The 20,204-nt window shown below is 38.5% G+C and overlaps 1 protein-coding gene and 1 non-coding gene across 4 annotated transcripts in view; both read left to right on the top strand.

The window, feature by feature from the left end:
* Positions 1–47: 47 nt before the first annotated feature.
* FKBP5 (FKBP prolyl isomerase 5) overlaps positions 48–20,204 on the top strand; it is a 111,583-nt gene continuing 91,426 nt past the window's right edge. The window contains exons 1-2 of one of the 3 annotated variants that reach the window (XM_029943990.1): positions 48–338; positions 5,659–5,765. The gene's annotated coding sequence lies outside the window, so the exon portion shown is untranslated. Of the gene's footprint in view, positions 339–2,861; positions 2,884–5,658; positions 5,766–20,204 lie in introns of those variants that run through there. The other 2 variants (XM_029943988.1, XM_029943989.1) reach the window with 2 other exon arrangements.
* LOC115297281 lies at positions 19,708–19,809 on the top strand. The gene has a single exon (XR_003911379.1). It is a non-coding gene; the product is annotated as a U6 spliceosomal RNA (small nuclear RNA).

The raw sequence follows: 20,204 nt of genomic DNA, 5'->3' as shown, positions 1-20,204 counted from the left end.
CGGAGAGCCGGGCGGCGCGTGAGCGGCCGCCGCCGCGGGAGGGAGAGAAACTTCGCCTTCCGGGGCCCGGGCGGCGGGCGAAGTCGAGCCGGGGTGTGCGCCGTGCGCCGGGACGCCGCGGGCGCGATGGAGCGGCGCACACCTGGCGGGGCCGGTGGCGGGTGAGGATAACGGAGCGTCCCGCTGCTGGCGCCTAGCTTTCGGTTTGCGCTCCCGGGGCGGTGGGTGTGGATGCGTGTTCGCCGCCTCCACCTGCCGCCTTGGGACCAGCGACCGGGATACAGCATCCCGGCTCTCGGCCGCTCGGGGAGGGTGCCCGTGCCGCGCCGGTCTAACAGGTGATTATTCTCGTGCCAGGTGAAAGCCAGTTCCAACTTGATTTAGGGCTCCTTGCTCGCTCGCTCCTGGAACGTCAGCACTCCTTCCACTGATGTCTAAAAAGGTGTGCTGGCGACAGGATAGGGGTCCAACCCAGTATTGATTAAAAAATAAAATAAAATAGTTTGAAGGGGGTTAGCGTGCATTGATTGCATTCTTTCCATTGACGAGCCTGGAGGGACATGATCTTATTTAAAAAAAAAAATCGGTTTCTGCAGTGGTGGCGAAAGCATAGGAAGGTACAAAGTTAGTAAATGGAGAATGCAGAACTCTAGATATATCCTTGAGTGTGGTTCAGGACAGCGTGTACAGCGTTTGGCCGCCATTCAGTAAATTCTGCATGAAGTAGTTTGAGCTCTTGGTTTTGGATTTACTTTTCAGGAGTATGTTTTCCAGTGGAATAAGGCTTAGCATTGAATGGGAGTTTTCTTTGGAAAAATGGGAGTAGACAGGAGTGTTTATTTTAATTGTCTTCCCGTTTTGTTAGATTGTGGACAGGGGGAAAGTTGGGGCATATTTTGGTTAAGGTTTTTAATGGTCTGTGAAATCCTGCCCCCACCCCCACCCCCAAAAGGGTTTTTACTTTAGAGACTTGTGGTAGCTTTTTCTCTTGGCGTTTGACTCAAAGTTGAAGGATAGACTTGGAAAATTTTTTATTCTTTTTGGGAAATTTTTATTTGTTGTACTTTCACTTACCATTTTCTGCGTCTCTCTCCCAACTGACTTCCACTTAATCCACAGTTGTGGACCTGACCAATATTGGGCATCTACAGAAAAAATACTTTTAAAAATAGTATACAATTATTTTTTAATGTACTTTATACCTATTTAATTTGTGAGTAACTTGGCTTGGCTGACTTAATTTTTTTCTAGTGTGTGTTTTATATCTATTTGGGATGATTTATATTTAAGAGGAGTGTAACTTTTTAAAAGCAATGTTACACTTTAGATTTAGTTATACTACTTTGTTAGTATTTTATTGAATGTTTATTTTATCATTTACCTAGCTATTTAGTAACACCATTTAAAATTGAAGTCTTTAACCAATAGGCTAGTTTTGATCAGGATTTTAAAACAAAATCAAAGATGGTCTTTATAAAGTATTTTATATCTCTAAAACAAGTGATGAGGTCTTTGTCCGTCGAACGTTTGACAAAACAAATATATATTTTTAATCTTTAACTTTGGGTGATTTTTTTAAAGGAAAAAACCCCATAATTTTAACCACTTCAACATGAAAGCCTTAAAATACTGGATTAGACAACTAATTAAATCTTCAGGTTTCTGTTCTTGGGCTGGAAAAGAACACATATTTTGGGTTATTTAGTTTCCTAAAGGTTTCTTAGCTTAGAACGAATCAGTCTAGAGAGGAAAGAACATCCTCTTTCTATAGAAAAAGTTATTATTTTTAAAGCTGAGTTGTCTTTTTACTGCTTAGGGTAGATTTGTTCAACAGTGACGTGTCCCTATGTAGAGTGGGTTTTGTTCTACATAAATAGTTGTAAGGAATCTTAAAAGTCTGGGGTTCTCATTGTTTTCAATGACTTGGATAACTGTTCTTTAGTTATTTAAAGTGTATAGGAATATATTAGTTTTAACTACTATGTGTAATTTACTATGTAATTACTATAATCCTTATTCTATGGTGATGTTTAAATATACTACATATAATAAAACTTATATTTCATGGTTTCATTTACACAAAAGCATATTTTAGAAAGTTTATAAAAATGCCTTTTATTTAAAAGCCCATTTTCAAGTTCAGTTTTTAGATATTTTACTGGTATTTTTTGGGGGGGGGGTCCACTTTAACTTGTGGTAGACCATATCAAAATTATCAACCACATTTCAGTTTCAAAATTAAGCATAAGTTGAATTCTTACACCTCCACCGTAAACATTTTAAGTCATTTATCCTCAGGTGTGGTTCCTTTTGTGTTTGGGGGTTGGCAAATATTTTTGAATGAATAAGGCCACAATAAAACAAGGACATATGCTAAAATAGCTAATTTGAGGATAAATCAAGTGACAATATTAGACAGGAATATGCCTTTATTTGACCGCAATATGCATGTTATACCTAGCATTAAGAATATCTCTGTGTAGGCCTTTAATATAATTTTTCACAGTTCCTAAAGAAAAATCTTTATTGCCCATATTTTGGCACACCAAACTGTATAATTACTCAGTACAGTTAAATTCAGACATTTTATAATTCTGAAACAATTTGAACTTTTATTTATTTTTAAGATTTTATTTTATTTTTTAAGTAATCTGTTCACTCAGTGTGGGGCTTGAACCCACAACCCTGAGATCAAGAGTTGCATGCTCCACTGACAGAGCCAGTCAGGCACCCTGAAACGATTTGAACTTTTTTTCTTAACATGTTTGTTGTTGTTGTTGTTGTTTTTAGAGCAACCGAGAGCGGGCATGTGAGCAGGGGAGAGGGGCAGAGAGAATATGCAGGCTCCACATTCAGCTCATCATGACTGACTGAGCCGCCCAGGTGCCTCTGAACTTTCTAACATAGATGATTAGTAATTAGATTTTGTTTTTTCATTATTGTACATTGCTGAATTTTCTACAGTGCCTTCCCCCCCCTCCCAATCTCTGGCCAGTTTTATTAAAGAAAATCTTTGCATGATTTACTTTTTACCAGTCTTTTCTGGCATGCTCCTAGTGTTACCAGAATCACCCGGATCAGTGATAACCAGTGTGCGTATTCTGTAGTACTTTTCACTTGCTGGGCCCAGTTCAGTATTGTCGCCACCGTAGTGTTGGCACCAGTGTTGGCCAAGAGAATGCAGTGCTCATTTCCTCAAGGCTGGGCAGTGTTGGCTAGAACGACCAGGTTTTTTTGGCCATCTCTGATCATTTTATCTGCTTGTACCTCGTCATGTACTGTCCTCTTATCGTATCAAGTTGGAGCCTAGAGGTAATCGACTCCAGTGACTTCTTTTTTGTGGGGCCACCATCTTCCTGCCTTGGGTGTGGGACAGCCCTCAATCTAGAACAAGTGCGCCAGGATGGCTAAGGAGCGAGTGAGAAAGGCTCTATAGTGGTTTTTTTTTTTTTTTGACTTCTGATAATATATCCCCAAAGTGTAAAGAAATTAAATCTACACACGGAGGAGACTGAGTGGTTATCGGTATGTAACTATTGGTTTTAAAACAATGGCCACTTAAGTGTGATTTAATTTGCAAATAAGATATCGTGTAAACGACTCTTCTGTCAAAAGAGAGCTTAAAATAATTATAGTAGGGCCTTAACCACCCTTGTTACTAATTTGTACAACAGGTTACTAAAGATACTTAGCAATATTTGAAACACCAAAATTCAGGTTCTCAAAATAATTTGTGCCTCACAGTTTGTGATGAATAGAATTGCCCTGTACTCAGCTGAAACGTAAACATGTGAGACTATAATCCTTATATGGGGCAGGTTCATTTTATGTTTAATTTAGGATTTACTTCTAGTCTTTTGGAAAACACCTAGTTAATGAGAGGGAAGGACCACCAGAGGGAGTATGGGGTCTACGCAATTGGCTGTACCCGTTTTCTGCTCTTGGTCTGGAAGAAAGATCCTTTAATTAGTTAAGAATAAAATTGTGATTCTCTAAAACAGGAAAAAGATAATGAAAGTTGGGGGTTGTGGTGATTTAGAGCTGCTGTCTGTTTTTGTAACAATTAATCAAGTCTGTTTTCCTTGTTGTTCTAGAAAATGGTACAGTAAAATGATGTATTTTCAGAGTGAATAATGGGTAAAGTAAATAATTACACATCCGTGAAAGTCAGGGAACATCCAAATGCTAAGAATATCTTTTAAGATTAAAAATGCATTACATTAGAATGGTATCTTTTTAAAGTTGCTTATTTTGGAGGAGGAAGAATAAAAAATGAACAAAGATCAAATGTTAGAAAAGGGTTGTTTTCTCCCATTTGCAAACCCTTCCTAAAAAAGGCGGTGGTAAACTTCTAGAACCATTTGTAGCATTCTGCCTCCATCTTGGCAATTTATGGGTGATGTTAAATGAGGAGCCACTTTTAGTCCCCCCAAAATGATAATCTGTTTATCATGAGCAGGGTTGGGAATTTCACATTGATCTCTTCAGATTTATGTGTATGTTTCTTAGTTTTACTGTTACTGGAAATTAAAGAACCACCTCTTCTTTCAGCTGAAAATTACACAGAATTTCAACGTCAACGTGTGTCTTTCATAGACTTGATGCTGCAGTAAATTACTTCTTGGGGTGGAGAAAACATCCTAGAGATTGAGCCCTTTTCAGAATATACTTTCAATGAAGATGGGATGGTCTTTACCCATGTTAAGTATTAGCCAATGGAGTATTTCCCTGTTTAACTTTTTTTTTTAAAGCAAGATGATAAAATTTGTACTTTTAACACACTTGGGTTTTACTCCTTGCATGAAAAATTACTATGTAGTGGAGGTAACATTTAATGTTTTGAAGATCTAGTTTAGGGAGGAGATTTGTTAGGAGAAGAAAGTATTTCATTGAAGCAGAACAGAGTAACTTATATGGAGAGAAATCTGTTTCTCCTTTGAATTATTCTTAGGTTAAAACATAAAACTAAGGAAAACTGAAATGGACAACTTTCCCATGTTAGATGTATTTTCACTTTGAACTTTATACATTAAAAAAATGTATCTGTTGGTCCCAGCTGGACTTCTCAGAATCTATTCATTTACACACACACACACACACACACACACACACACACACACGTAGATAAAATATCTATTTTTATTTTTAGTATTTTATGCAACTATATATATATTTGCTGTATATAATCTGTAATATGTAACCAGTCCATCTGTCTATATTATGACTTTACAGGCTTATTTGTAGGTGAACCCCCACCCCTTTTAAAATGAAATCTTACTTCACCAAGGAGAAATAAAGTACATATTCACAAAAAGATTGATGTAAAATGTTCATAGCAGCTTTTCTCACAATGGAAATGAACTACTGATTCATACAACATAGATGAAGCTCTGAAATCTTATTCAGAGCAAGAGAAGCCAGGCATAAGTATGTACCAAATGATGCCATTTTTGAAAAATACAAGCACAGGCAAAACTTTAGGTATGTTGATAGAAATCAGGACAGTGGTTTCTGGGTAAGGGTTGTGGTTGACTGGAAAGAGGCAAAAAGGAACTTTCTAGAGAGATAGAAATATTCTGTAGCTTGACTTAGGTAATGGAAATTCAAGTGTACACTTTTTTGGTAACTTTTTATTTTCATATACTTTTTAACTTACAGAAAAGTTGGCAAGACCTAGTCCAAGGATCTTCCAGATTCACCAGTTGTTGGTGTATACACTTGTTCAAACTTACTGAGCTGACTACTTAAGATCTGGGCATTTTATGGTATGTAACTTTTGCTTTAATGAGGAAAAAAGCTACAAAAATTTGTTGAAGAGGAGAATGATCTTGTTATCTGTAAAATGAAATACCTCGGTTCAGACTTGAGGAATGCTTTAATGATGATGGAGAAAAAGAGAATCACTGACAGTCTCTTTTGTTTGTCCATATATGTGTTTATACTGCTTCTCTCTGAAATTTCATGGTGACATATTTCTGTTAGAAGAAATGAGGTTCTGAAAATGATTCAAAGCAGAAGTCTCAGCAAGGAAAGCCTGCCTTATTTTGTTACGCTACACGTGTCACGTAGGGAATAGGACTGATAGCTAGCAATAGCTTTCTGGGAAGCGAAGGTGTGATTATTTCTGTTACAAACGTTGCACACCTGCAGTGTGCTGGTTTTGCACAGACATGTATGGTTTTTATTGTCTTGGAACTTACCAAATGAACAGGAGGCAAACAAATCTGGTTGTCTTTTTTGGGTGCTGCTATTTATCATGCAGAGGAAAGAGGTGCTTATAGTAAGATACGTGCTTATAAATTGTATAAACTATTCTTGGTTATCAGTAAATAGCAAATCTAAGCAGCAAATTTGTTGCTCTCTATTTGTTCCAGTGCTGTCAGAGCCTCAATAGAGTGATTTGATTTAAATTACATCTATTTAAATCCTAGCTTAAACTTTGATAATTGTTAAAAACTTTGAACTTTCTCCTTCTACTTACTGGTTTACATAATTTTAAATGTGTGGGTTTTTTACAGGTTAGGGTTAGGTATAATTTATGGGTCTTGGTTCTTAATTTTTTTTTTTTTGCATCTACATAAAAAAAAGTTGTTTATTTGATTACCTAGTAGAGTGGAAGATATTTGAAATAATATGACCACTAGCCAGCAGGTTCAACAAAGCAATTGTTGATACTGGGGATAAATGCTTATTTTGCCTTTACTAACCAAAGCCATACATTTATATGGACTGTATATTCAACAAAAATTGTAAGTTCATTCAAGAGAAAAGTAACAAATGTCCAACATCAACTAACATGGATAGAAGAACTCTTTGCATTTAATGAACATATTCATGTTTCTCTAAAATGACACAGGATCTTTTCTCCCATTCATACACACTAAATTTCATTGGTCTGTTAGGAGTGAATAAAACAACATTATTTGAAATGTTTTATCTGTTAGAATTTTGGTTCGCATTGTCAACCGTTTTTGTTTTTGTGTTTTTGTTTTTTGTTTTTAGTTGGCAAACCTTAACTGCAGATAGAATTTTAAAAATATCTGTAGATAGGCTTTTTTTTTTTTTTTTTTAATAATGGAAGTTTTAAACTACATAGACCTGGGGAGAATGGTATTAAGAACCTCTATATACTTATTCTCCAGGTGTATTAACTGTCAACATTTTGTTTAATGTGCTTTTTTTAAAAAAAAGTTTATTTAGAGAGAGTGCACACGTGGGGCAGGGGCAGAGAGAGAGGGGGAGGGAGGAAAGAATCCATCCCAAGCAGGTTTTGCGCTGTCAGCACAGAGCCCCCAACCCCCAGTGTGGGGCTCGATCTTATGAACCATGAGATGATGAATGACCTGAGCAGAGATTAAGAGCCAGAAGCTTAACTGAGCCACCCACGTGCTCCCAATGTGCTTTTAAAGACTATTAAGTTCTCACATAGATTATAAAACGGTAGTAGTACTGATGCATCAGATTTTTCTTTCTGAATTTTGCAAAAGTTTTCTTATAAATACAGAAACTTCAGAAGCAGTGTGTTTTAGTTCAGAGACTTGACTTTGGACAAATAGTAATTATGAAACTGTTTTAATCCTTAGCTTCTCTCTGTCAATTCATAGCCTGAGGGGAAAAAATAATGTTTTAGTTTTTCATTTAGAACAAAATAACCCAATATTCTGTATCTACATAATGACGTATTAATCTGGAAGGTTAGGTTATCTTCAAAGTGTATTATCTGAGGAATGCTGTTTTTAAAAGTTTTCTTTCTATAACCTTCTCTTTCTCTAAAAACTTGATTTTTGCTGTGCTTTTAGGCCCCAAGTTTGTATCTTCTGTTTAAACTTGAGGCCTTCCAAACTTGAGCCCGGATTTTCACCTATGTCCTGAATCTAAATCTGTTTAAATACTGTCTCTGTAGCAGCAGCACACCAGCACTCCCGCCCCTCATCCCCGGACAGAAAGCTCTTCCTCGTTTTCCTCTTTAGCTGTTAATCACTCCACGATCCCTGTTGGTCATTTTTCACTCTTCCTTTACTTCCTTACTAAGCTCAGTGAGTCACTAAAATGCTTTGTTTCTGACTTTATAATGTCTTCTTTATTTTTTTGTCCTTTTCATTTCTAGTACAACTGTCCTAATTTGGTTAACATATTAAAGCAGGAGATTATCCTTAATCTATAACGAACTTCATACAGACCAAAATTAAACTATGTTCCTAAAGTAAACTAAGGCATCTTCATCTCTTCCAGAGAAGGCTTTAGTCAGCCCTCTATAGGCAAAGACATCATTTTGAAGGCTTAGGTAATCACTGTATTTAAACTATGATGATATTCAAAATCACTCAGCTCCAGTAGCCTGGAGAACAGTGGCTGGCAGGGCCACAGTTTACCGTGGCGGGAGTGGGGGTTGGTTAGGGTGTAAGCCGCACTTTCTTAGACCGCAGAAATGGCCCAGGATGAGTCCTTCCAGCCCAGGTCTTCACGTGCTTTGCAGTTGAGGAAATATTAAGTGTACATTACACACTTTCAGGACTTCTTGGTGTTTTTAAGGCTAAAAGTACCAGTTTATGGGTTATTTAAAATTCTTTTCTTGTCTCTTTCCTGGCCAAGATAGTTCCTGTCTAAAAGCTACTTTTGCTGAAAGTGACATGATACTCTTTTCATTATTTTTCTTTACAAGCTCCTGGAATTGACGTTTGTCAGAAAGATAGGAGCCTCAGGTTAGTTAGGAGGGTATAAAATAGAAACAAGAAAATTAGTAACCCTCATTAGGTGTCATCCATCCTCCAGGGACTTGGGCCTAATTCCTTTCTAGAGGGGTTGTAGTTGATCAACTTGGCTTGCCTTTGATCAGCTTACGGAGATGGGGGGGGTTGTTTTTGTTTTTGTTTTCTGCTCTTCTGGGAAATGTTTGAATTTCCTCCTGGTAGGAGAGTCTGCACCGTGATGCAGATGGAGATGGACTGACTTTGGGAGCAAAAGAATTCAAGTACATATTGCTTTACATAATCTGGAGTGTTTGATTATTTTATTCTATAGAAATTAGGAATAAAATGTGGATTCTGAGATGCTTATGCAGAAACTAAGAGTTATTAAGAGTGGAAAATGAAAATGGAGGAGTAAAATACATTGCTAGGAAGCCTTGTCTGGAGGCTTGGACATTGGAATGAGATTCAAGAGTGTTGCTAAGTAGCTGTATGGTCTTGGGCAAATGAAAATCACCCTTTCTGAGCCTTATTTTAATTGTAAAATGAGTGGGTTAGGTTAGATAGTATTTTGAGGTTTCTTTGCATCTCTGAAATTCTAAAATTAATGTTTCTCATGAAAAAAATCCTCCTAATTTATAGATTGTTCCTAGTAGTTTTTCAGCCATTGCTTCATAGATGTATTTTTTTTTTAATTTCCTTTAGAGGTTGGGAAGAGAAAGAATTAAAGGAGTTAGAATTCTTAAAGTAGTTAGATTTTAATGTTGCTATTTGTGTTTCTCCACTGAATTTATTCTGGATTCCTTCTTTCTACTTCTACCTTGTATTTGTGTCCATTTCCCTTCTTTTATTGCTTTACTTCTCCTTACAGTGTGACTTTCATATTCTTTATGCTGCATTTTGCTACTACTTTTTTTTTTCTAGCTGTTCTTCACTGCTCATATTTTATTGTGGCATGGTATTCATCAGATAGACCCTTGAGTCTGAGCTATCACTAAATTAAATCTAGATATGCTAATAGTTGTTAGGCTTAACGGGACCCTTCTACTCTATAATGCAAAAGCTGGAGAGAGGAGTCCAAGGGTTGAGGGAGTGAGGGAGCTTGAAGGGAGAATGAGTGGTGTGGATGAGAGTTTCCAAGGATTAATATGATACTTGATTTAAACTAGAAGTTAAAATATTGAAGTCTTGATGATAGCGACCCCACCAGTGATAGTTTGGTCTTGAAGCACTAATGGACTGTGAACTTCCTGAGGACCGCAGCTGTACTTCTGATCCTGACTCCTTAGTGTTTGGGGTCATGCTGTAGAGTAAGCACCAGTGGAACTGAATTGTGGTTAGTACTGGTTCTTTCTTCAAGGTGTTCTCTAATAGGCTGGACAGTGAGAGCACGGTGCAGACTCTTTTAAGTAAGACCGTCACTACCACTTGGAGATACTGGGCAATGTGCAGAGCTTCTCTAAGCCTCCTTTCCTCATCTGTAATATTGAGGAGAGGCAGTTGTGAGGATTAAATGAGACAGTACCTATAAAGCACTTAGCCCAGAGCCTGGTATATGTCTTCAATAAATATTAAATGCCATTATAGTTTCATGAGTAAGCACTTTTATATTTCAGGTCTTAGGTTCTCTTAGCTTCTAAGTAGTGTTGTTAAGAATAAATGAGACAAGGGGCTCCTGGGTGGCTCAGTCGGTGAAGCATCTGACTTCGGCTCAGGTCATGATCTCTCAAGTTTGTGAGTTCAAGCCCTGCATCGGGCTCTGACAGCTCAGCCCCTGGAGCCTGCTTCTGATTCCGTGTCTCCCCCTCTGCCCCTCCCATGTTCATATTGTCTCTGTCTCTCAATAATAAATAAACTTTAAAAAATTAAAAAAAAAGAATAAATGAGACAAGAGCCTGTTCTTAGAAAAGATAGAATATATGCATGAAAGGTAAACAACAATCTAGCCCCCATGGTAAGTGGCAAATGAGTGGTTTGCTTAAGGACTCGGGCTGGAATAATTGCTAAGGAGATGAGAACTTCAGAAAGGTGACAGAACTTGACCTGAGCTTTGAAGGGTCAGTTAGCAAGCCAAGAGGACAGGCTCCTGTGTCGGAATGCTAGCTCTGCTACTATGTAATCTCAAGCACAGTTACTTCCCTCTCTCCCAGGGTCATTGAGAGAATTAAGTGAGTTAATACATGTCGAGCACTGAGAACGGTGCTACAGGCATGATTGTGCATGATGGATTCTTAGTACAAGTTGAGAGGAGAGAGAGCACATTTCAGATAGAACACTGAGTGATAGTGAATGGGGAGATATTCCTAGATGTTTGTTGGAAACAATGAGGCCAAATTGGCTGAGGGATTAACTTGTTGGAAAATTGTTGGTGATTATGTAGGGGAAGGATTATGAATGATTAAACCGTGTTAGGAAGTCTTTTCTATAGGTACTGAGGGAACTTGAGAGGGTTTCTTGAGTTATTTGTGAGGTACTCTGGCATTTCACTTTCTTTCTTGATATCGTTATAACTGAAACTTGTATTTAAGCTAATTTTGACAATGAAATCCATGCTCTATCCTGAACCATTTGTCGATTTCTTTTTGTAAACGTGAATTCTTTCACTTTTTTTCTCTCCATGTTTTAGTTGTTTACATAATCCTTACTCCTTTTCTCCAAATTTTTTTTTCTGTCCTCAGACACCCAGTCTAGATCCTAAATCACTAAAGGCATAAGGTAGAAAGGGCCAGGGGGAGGGAGAAAGAGAAAGTAAGGAAGGGAAATAACCTCTAGTCCAGCCATCTTGTTTTACGGATGAGGACATTGATGTCCAGAGGAAGTACAGTCACATGTTCAGGATCCACAGATAATTAAGGAGCAGGACTGCACCTTTTAGAGCTAAACTACGGTTGTTGTTTTTACTGTCCTACCTAGTCTGAGTCTCAACCATCTGAGTGGTAATTACAGTAGAACTACCAGGAACTTTTCTACTATTACTGTTAAAAACAAAGATAAAAACTAATTTTACTACCAAGAAAAATGTTATAGTAATTCACATTTTTTTTTAGGGGCACCTGGGTGGCTCAGTCGGTTAAACGTCCAACTTTGGCTCAGGTCTTGATTTCATGGTTCGTGGGTTCGAGCCCCGCATTGGGCTCTGTGCTGACAGCTCAGAGCTTGGAGCCTGCTTCTGATTCTGTGTCTCCCTCTCTCTCTGACCCTCCCCTGCTCACACTGTCCCTCTCTGTCAAAAAAAAAAAAAAAAAAAGTTAAAAAAATTTTTTTAATGTTTAAATGTTTGAGAGAGACAGAGAACTTGAGTGTGCTGACAGCTCAGAGCCCAACACAGGGCTCAGACTCATGAACCGTGAGATCATGACCTAAGACAAAGTCAGATGCTTAACCAACTGAGCCACCCAGGTGCCCCGTAATTCACACTTCTTAATGAGAAGCCCATGATTACATTTCTTGGATGAGCATTACAATTCTTAAAGTAATATTTGAAACCAAAACTCCAAAATCTGCTTTAAGAAGAAAAGTGTTTTTCTTTCATTTTTAGAGTTGAGAATTATAATAGGGTTGTAAACCTAAATGGCATTCTCAAAAAAAGTGGACTTTTTATTTCTATTATTTTACTGATTGATGTGCTGGTGAGATTGGCGTGAAGACTTGGGAGCTCTGGTACTTTGGTCTCACAGCCCTCAACCCTGAATTTCTATTACAATAGTCTCTTGAGTCGACATCTTCTCCAGCTTTTTACATTTTATTATAAGCCACAAATAATGGTGAGGAACTTTTTTAAGCATTGTTTTCTTCGACACAGTTTTCCTATGTAAATCCAGGATAATGGAAGATTTATAAAGCTCTAAACTTAGTTTCTAGTCACTCAAGATGCTCAACAAATACTTTTTTACAGAGTAATTTTTCCATATATAAATAATCTCTGTTCCAAGTCACTGAATAAATCAGTATCACACCATTTTTTCCTCCTTGAAATGTATTGTTTTAACTTTGGCAAGGTGTCCTTACTGCATTTTGAAAATTTGCGTGGTGTACAAATACTTTTTAGTCACTTTAAGTATAATTTTATCGTGAAATCATTTTGCAACTAGTAATAATGTTCTATATTCTTTCTCATGATTACTGAAAGAAAAAAGCATGGGTTACATAAAAATGCCCCAGACCTCTACTTATCCTGCTATATTCCTTCGAAGAAAGTAGGCATCTGCACTAGATTCATTTTTACTGAAATACTAATTTTCTTTATCATTTTTAAACACTGAAGTTGAATTGTATAATCCACAGACATATACAGTTTTTTTCCCCATGTTGTCAGAGCTTTGTATCTAATCACTTATTATATTTCCCATGGTTTGGTTTCTTTTTCCTATCTTCATTTTTCTGAAGGGAGAAGGATTTTTTTTTTTATCCGCCTTATGACCTGCAACTTTGTAGTAGGAAGATTGTTTTGGTCTAAGTTCTCCTACATTGAGAAAGAAAGAGACTGTTTTATAATTGTCATTCTTATATCAATAGTATAATTTATATTTCCATTTTTGTGAACAATTAAATTTCTGCTATTGCTCTGTTAGCTGTCATATACCATTTATACACTGTAGTTATGTTTGGTCATACTAAGTTCATGTCCACTGTTGTCAAAAGTGGAAGTACCATGGCTGGGGTGTGTTTATGTATTGCTTCTAGAGTTGTAGCCATTGATGAACAGGAAACAGAAAGCTAAAAGTTCAGGAAATGCACTCTATTGAGACTTTGTGGAAAAAACATATATGATACTGAAATCCATGACCATTTGAAGGCTGAAAAATTTATATATGAGTTTAGTCAGAGATGAATACTATTGATTCTTGTAACAATGCTGTCAGATGCTTAAATATGATAATCGATGCAGTATGTGCATTGCAGGCCAGGAACATTGTGCAATGCTAGAAAAAAACAGATATGTGTTCAGCTATACGCTTTCAAGAAATATCACAGCTGGCACATCGGCCAGATTCTTCAAGGATGTCATGTTTTCAGAGAATTGCAGTTTGGGTTTCAGTTTAGTTCTTGGGAAGGGGAGGTCTCTGTTTTACAAGGTAGTTCGCTTTTGGAAGTCCCAGAATGCTGTTTCTAGCTGAGGAGGGGAGGAATGGACTTGGGGCTGACAAAACCAGGAGTCGCAACAAGGCCAGACCACAAAGAGGCTGGGATGGAAGGTCAAGAAGTTGAACGGTGTGCGGTAGCTGCTCTGTTGTTGCAATAGATGTTTTTTTTCCAGAACAAGACCTTATTATACTCCTCCCGTATATTATTATATTATAGAACTTCTTATGTAGTACACGTTCATTATACAGAAATTCAGTAAACATGTATAAGTTGAAGAAAATTAATATTTCCTATCACATTTTTCCCTTCCTCAAATATTCTTAATTTCCCTTCATTTAGCACTAGGTTCCTTTTTTGTTTGTCATTGAGAGAAAGTGCATGTGCGCGCAGCATAGGGAGGGGCAAAGGCAGAAGCAGAGGGGAGAGCAAATCCCAAGCAGGCTCCCACACCGTCAGCACACAGTCTGATGCCGGGCTCAAACTCTTGAACTGCGAGATCATGGCCTGGATGGCCTGGGCAGAAACCAGGAATTAGACGCTTAACCGCTCAACTGACTGAGCCACTCAGGTGCTCATAGGTCACTTTTTATTTATTTTAAAGTGTTGAGCTGTTCTTTCTACAAATTGTGCTTTTAGTAACTTTTCGAAATAATTATGAAGGGATTAGGAGTCAATTTTTAAAGCCCTTGTTTTTATTTGATATAATTATCCTATTAATTTGTATCTATTTTATGGGGAACCATAGGTATAATAAGAACACATACATGGAAGACAGAGCAGCTTTTACAGGGGAAATAGGAAAAATGGAGACCAAAAGACCTTTCTTTAAGCTCTTTGGGAACATAGACTAGGCTTTTCTTGTTACTGTTATGTCAGTATCATCAGGCATAATGCTTGGCACATAGTAAGTGTTCCACAAATGGTTGTTGAATGAATAGATGAGTTTCTCATAAGCATTTTGAGTTGTTCATATTTCTTGCTCCATGGATAATCAGATCAATTTATATTCATCCAAAATTAAGAGCTTTCGCTGCACACACGTTTTCTTTCTCTTTAAAATTTATTATTAAGTATAATTGACATGCAATATTAGTTTCAGGTGTACAACATCTTGATTCGGCAATTCTGTGCATTGCTCAATGCACTCCATGATAAATGTAATCACCATCTGTTACCATAGAAAGTTTTTACAGTATCATTGACTATATTCCCTATGCTGTACTTTTTATCTGCATAACTTATTCATTTTGTACCCCTTACTCCCCTTCACCTATTTCACCCATTCTCCTACCCACCTCCCCTCTGGCAACCACCAGTTTGTTCTCTGTATTTAAGAGTCTGTTTTTTTGTAGGGCACCTGGTTGACTTAGTCAGTTAATCATCCAACTTCAGTACAGGTCATGATCTCACGATTTGTGAATTTGAGCCCCACTTCAGGCTCTGTGCTGACAGCTTGGAGCCTGGAGCCTGCTTTGGATTCTGTGTCTCCCTCTCTTTCTGCCCTTCCCCTCTTATGCTCTGTCTCTCTCACAAAAATAAATAAACATTAGGAAAAAAAGTCTGGTTTTTTTTGTTTTGTTTCTTTTTTCTTAAGTGAAAATTTTATACTGATTATTTTTTAAATTTTTTTAATGCTTTTACTTATTTTTGAGAGAGAGCGAGACAGTGTGAGCAGGGGAGGGTCAGAGAGAGGGAGACACAGAATCTGAAGAAAGGCTCCAGGCTCTGAGCTAGCGGTCAGCACAGAGCCTGACATGGGGCTCGAACCCACAAACCGTGAGATCATGACCTGAGCCAAAGCCAGACGCTTAACCGACTGAGCCACCCAGGCGCCCCATCTTGTATCTTTTTTTAAACCGTTACAACTGTGTTGTGCTTAATATCTTTCTGCATATAATTTTTCTTTCTTCTGTGAGAGTATCTACAGGTAATTTCCTGGAAGTATTGCTGGGCTAAAGAATATTTTGCACTTAAGCTTTTTATAGGTATTGGCAAATCCATCTTTTAAATATATACCGCTTTTTTTTAAAAAAAAAAACTTTTTTAACATCTTTATTTTATTTTGAGAGACAGAGGCAGAGAGCAAGCAGGGGAGGAGCAGAGAGAGAGGGAGACACAGAATCTGAAGCAAGGTCCAGGCTCTGAGTTGTCAGCACAGAGCCCGATGCGGGGCTCAAACCTGTGGACTGTGAGATCATGACCTGAGTCAAAATTGGACGTTTAACTGACTGAGCCACCCAGGTGCCCCAAAATATATACCACTTTGTACTTTCACTAAGGCTATGTGGTGTTATTTACTGATAACTGTATACATCTTCATTTTGCTGATTAAAGGGTTTAACTTAAAAAAAATCTTTTTAATGTTTTTTATTTAGACCAAGCGTGAGTGAGGGAGGGGCAGAGATAGACACACAAAATCTGAAGCAGGTTCCAGGCTCTGAGCTGTCAGAACAGAGTCCCACACAGGGCCCCAACTCACAGACCATGAGATCATGACCTGAGCCAAAGTCAGATGCTTAACCCAGGCACCCTAGAAGGGTTCAACTTTAGAAAACGAAACCTTCCCATAGTAATTTGAGATGTTCAGAAGATGATAGATTAATATATTCCTGTTGCTTGATGTAATTAGTTGAACTCCTATGAAAGATAGTGGTTTGTGTTGTCCATAGACCTATTGTGTGCACTGCACTGATTTGGCTATGGGAGATGGAGATGTTGGTTTTCTGGGGTTTTGCCTTAGAATGTGTAAGATAAACATTCATTAGTGATAGTTGAAGGGGTAGAAGGAGGGCCCTGAGTGGTGGTTTGAGAAGTTTGGACTTGTGCTGGGGAACTATTTAAGGTCCTTGAATTGGGAATGTGCTGTGTGAGAGAGGCTTTATTGGCAGTATGTACAGAATGAGTGGAAACGAGTAGGCTGGAAGTAGGCAGGCCAGCTGGAAAACAGTGGTAATTCGGGAAGGAAATGAAGAAAACCCAGAATATGGTGATAGATGCGGATTTGGAAAGTAAGATAGTAGGAAACACAATGAGCAGTTGGCAAGTCCTGTTGATTAAATGGAGAAAAATATATACTAAAGTTGTAAACCTAGGCGAGTAGCCAGATGGTACAGATAATAAATAGAAAAGGGGACCATTTTGAAAAGGTTGATTTTCTCTAAAAAGGTAGGGATATAAAAGGGTCGTACTTATAGTCAGGCAATTCGAGATCAAAAACTGCAGAGGGGAAGAGAGAGAAATTGGTAGATTTGGTTATAATACAAATAGTAGTTGGAATTAAGAGTGGTAAATTCTGGTATGATGTAGTTGGCAGAGGTAAAGCAGTTGACTGAGAACTACATTTTGAAAAGGGGTACTCTTGATAATGGGAGATAGGATGAAAAAATAATCCAGCAAAGAAGAAATTAATAATCAGGAGCAGGAAGAGAATCAAGATTTGTATCTGCATATGATACAATATTTACTTGATGTCTTCTGGTAGATACTGTGTTCTTCCTTTCATAGTGATAGCTCAGAGATTTTTAATGGTTACCTTAAAGGTGGAATTAATTTTATTCCTGAGGTTAGTGTTATTCTTGAGCTTTGGTGTCATATGTTTTGTTCCTTTTGGTTTCATAAAACCTTTTCATCTTATTTTAATATCTGTGGGTCCTATACAGAAAAAAAATACAGCTTCTTGTTGGTTAAAGTCCAGATACCTTGTACATTTTCCCCATTTTTAAGGTATTATTAGTCACTTACCCCTGAGAGTGATCTTTCCTGAGAACAGCTTTTTCCAAAAGAGGGTAAAGGGGTGCACAAAAAGGCACTGAGCTCCTGGTCAGAGCAGCAGGCCAACGAAGTGAGAGGAAAACAAAGCAGGGAGATGGAGCCCATGGAAGACACAGTGCAAGTCCTTTCCCTTGCAGCCCGTGGGCCTCAGCAAGCTGGAAGCAGGCCCCAGGGGCTGAGGGGCATGATACATGCAGACCTCGGTGAGGGACGTCACAGGCCAGGTACCTTGTACATATTAATTGATCATTTACAAAAATGTTTCCTGGCTGTTGAAATTTGGCTAATAAACAATGGTAAGACTCCATATATTTTGAGGACGTAGTGTGAATTTAGAGTTTTTACTGTCTCAGCGCTTCTCAGGAGGGAGCCTACTCACAGGAAATGATCTAATGTCAAAGTCAGGACCTCTGATACTGTGTGCAATGGTTAGAGTTGCAGCCTCAGGAATCATTCTGCCTGCTTCCACTATTCCACTAGCAATATTGTGCCCCTTAATTTCACCATCTGGAAATGGCAATAGCAGTTCCTATATTGTAGGGTTATTGAGAGAGGCTCCATCATGGAACTTACCATTCTAGTGAGGAGAGACCAGCACTGTACAAGTAAATATATGTGCCAGGTGGTAAGTGGAGGGAAAAAATGGTAGGGCTGATTGCTGTAGTTACTTGTTCTTTTATGTTAGGTAATAAGGAAGGCCTCTTTGATAAGAAGTATTTGAACAGAGACCTGCCTGAAGGAAGTGAGGGAGCAAACTGTGCTCCAGGGAGGAGTTCTAAGCAGAGGGAAGAGCGAGTGCAGAAGCCCTGTGGCAAGGCATGTTGGAGGGTATACACAGAGAGAAGGTGGGTGTAGCAAAACCAGTGAGTGAGAGGAGGAGCAATAGAAAGCAATTTCAGAGATTGCCACTGACCAACGTGGGCCGTGTTAAGTGCTAGAAGGACTTTAGATGTTGGATTTTATTCTGTATGAGATGGGAAGCTGTTGGAGTGTTGCCAGAGTAATTTTTTTAAGCTAGTCTGATTGTCACTTCTTTGCTTCAGTTCTCCATTTCCTTTGGAATGAAGTTCAGATGCTTTATTCTGGCACACACAGTCCTTCCCAGTCAGCTTCTGCCTATTTAGCATCCCCTGCATCCTTTTCACATATACCCTCCACTTTAGCCAAGTTGGATTACACACTGTCCCTTGGATGGGCCACGATGATTCATGTCTTTGTGTTTTTCAGCATGTTACTTGCCCTTTGAGAGACTCTCCCTCAGCACACATAGTCATTGGCTGTGTTTTGGAGGGACCTCTTTGTGCTCCGAGAGCACTCTGTGCCTTGTCCTCTCACCTTTCCCTCTCCCCTAGCAACTTTGTACTCGAGCCACAGCCCTGGAATGTGCTGTGTTCTTTTCCCAGCCTTGATTTCGCTCTTGCCCCACACCCTTGCCAGTTGAAATTAATGTCCATCCTTCAAGAAGAACCAGCTGGAATACTGCCACCTTTTCCCTGCTTTATAAACCACCATCTTTGCACTGCCCTTAACATATATTTTGTAGCTCTCTCATACTTGATCACAGTGATCTTGAATCAAAATGTTTCTTGCCCTACCTCCCACAAAAGCCTTGGCCATACTCATTTCCTTTTCATTGTGGCTCCCAGTATCGGATCTCACTCAGATTTCACGTTCAGCAGGTACTTGTGGTGTGCAGGATTCATAGGATAACTAGAAAACTGTTGGGTTTCAAGATGCTAACGGCAAAGCAGCAAAAATGAACAACCCAAGTGAAGCAGCTGTTAAATTAACAAAACAAACTTACTGTAACATAATGTTGATGCTGACGTGGTTACCTGGGTTCTCTTGTATATTTATTATTGGCACCAAAAATTGGTACACCCCTTTTGAAAAATGGATTCAGACACATAAATGTTCATGGGTTTTGACCCAGTGACACCACTTCCGGAAGTCATCTTAAAGTAATGTAGTGGTTGCTTTGGCAGTATGTATACTAAAATTAGAATGGGGATGCCAGGTGGCTCAGTTGGTTAAGCATCTGACTTTTGGTTTTGACTCAGGTCATGATCTCATGGTTTCATGAGTTCGAGCCCCACGTCAGGCTCTGTGCTGGCAGCATGGAGTCTGCTTGGGATTCTCTCTCCCTCTCTTTGCCCCTTGCCCACTTGTGCCAAGAAATAAAAATAAAATAGGAATCATACAGAGAAGATTAGGGTGTCCCCTGTGCAAAAATGACATGTAAGTTCATGAAGCATTCCATATTTTTTGTAAGTTGTATCTCAATTAAAAAAGAAAAACCTAAAAATTAAAAAAGGAGGGTCCCTGGATGGCCTAATTGGTTGAGTATCCACTTTTGATTTTGGCTCAGGTCCTGATCCCAGGGTCTTGAGATAAAGCCCTCGTTCAGGCTCCACACTCAGCATGGAGCCAGCTTGAGATTCTCTCTCCTTCTCCCTCTCCCTCTGTCCTTCCCCCCAGCTCTAAAATTAAAAAAAAAAAAATTTTAAGGAAATAATACAAACCAGAATGACAATTATAACTACTATTGTTTTAAAGTTTGCCATGTGACAGTCACCATGCCAAGCTTTTAATTTAATTTTCAAAATCCTGAGAGGTGTGAATTCTGTTAATTTCACATGATAGATGGGAAAAATTGAGGCA

This window comes from Suricata suricatta, chromosome 7 (assembly GCF_006229205.1).
Source record: "Suricata suricatta isolate VVHF042 chromosome 7, meerkat_22Aug2017_6uvM2_HiC, whole genome shotgun sequence".
Taxonomy (NCBI): Eukaryota; Metazoa; Chordata; class Mammalia; order Carnivora; family Herpestidae; genus Suricata; species Suricata suricatta.
The sequence above is the reverse complement of the archived record's forward strand: the minus strand, read 5'-3'. Positions and strand labels throughout refer to the sequence as shown.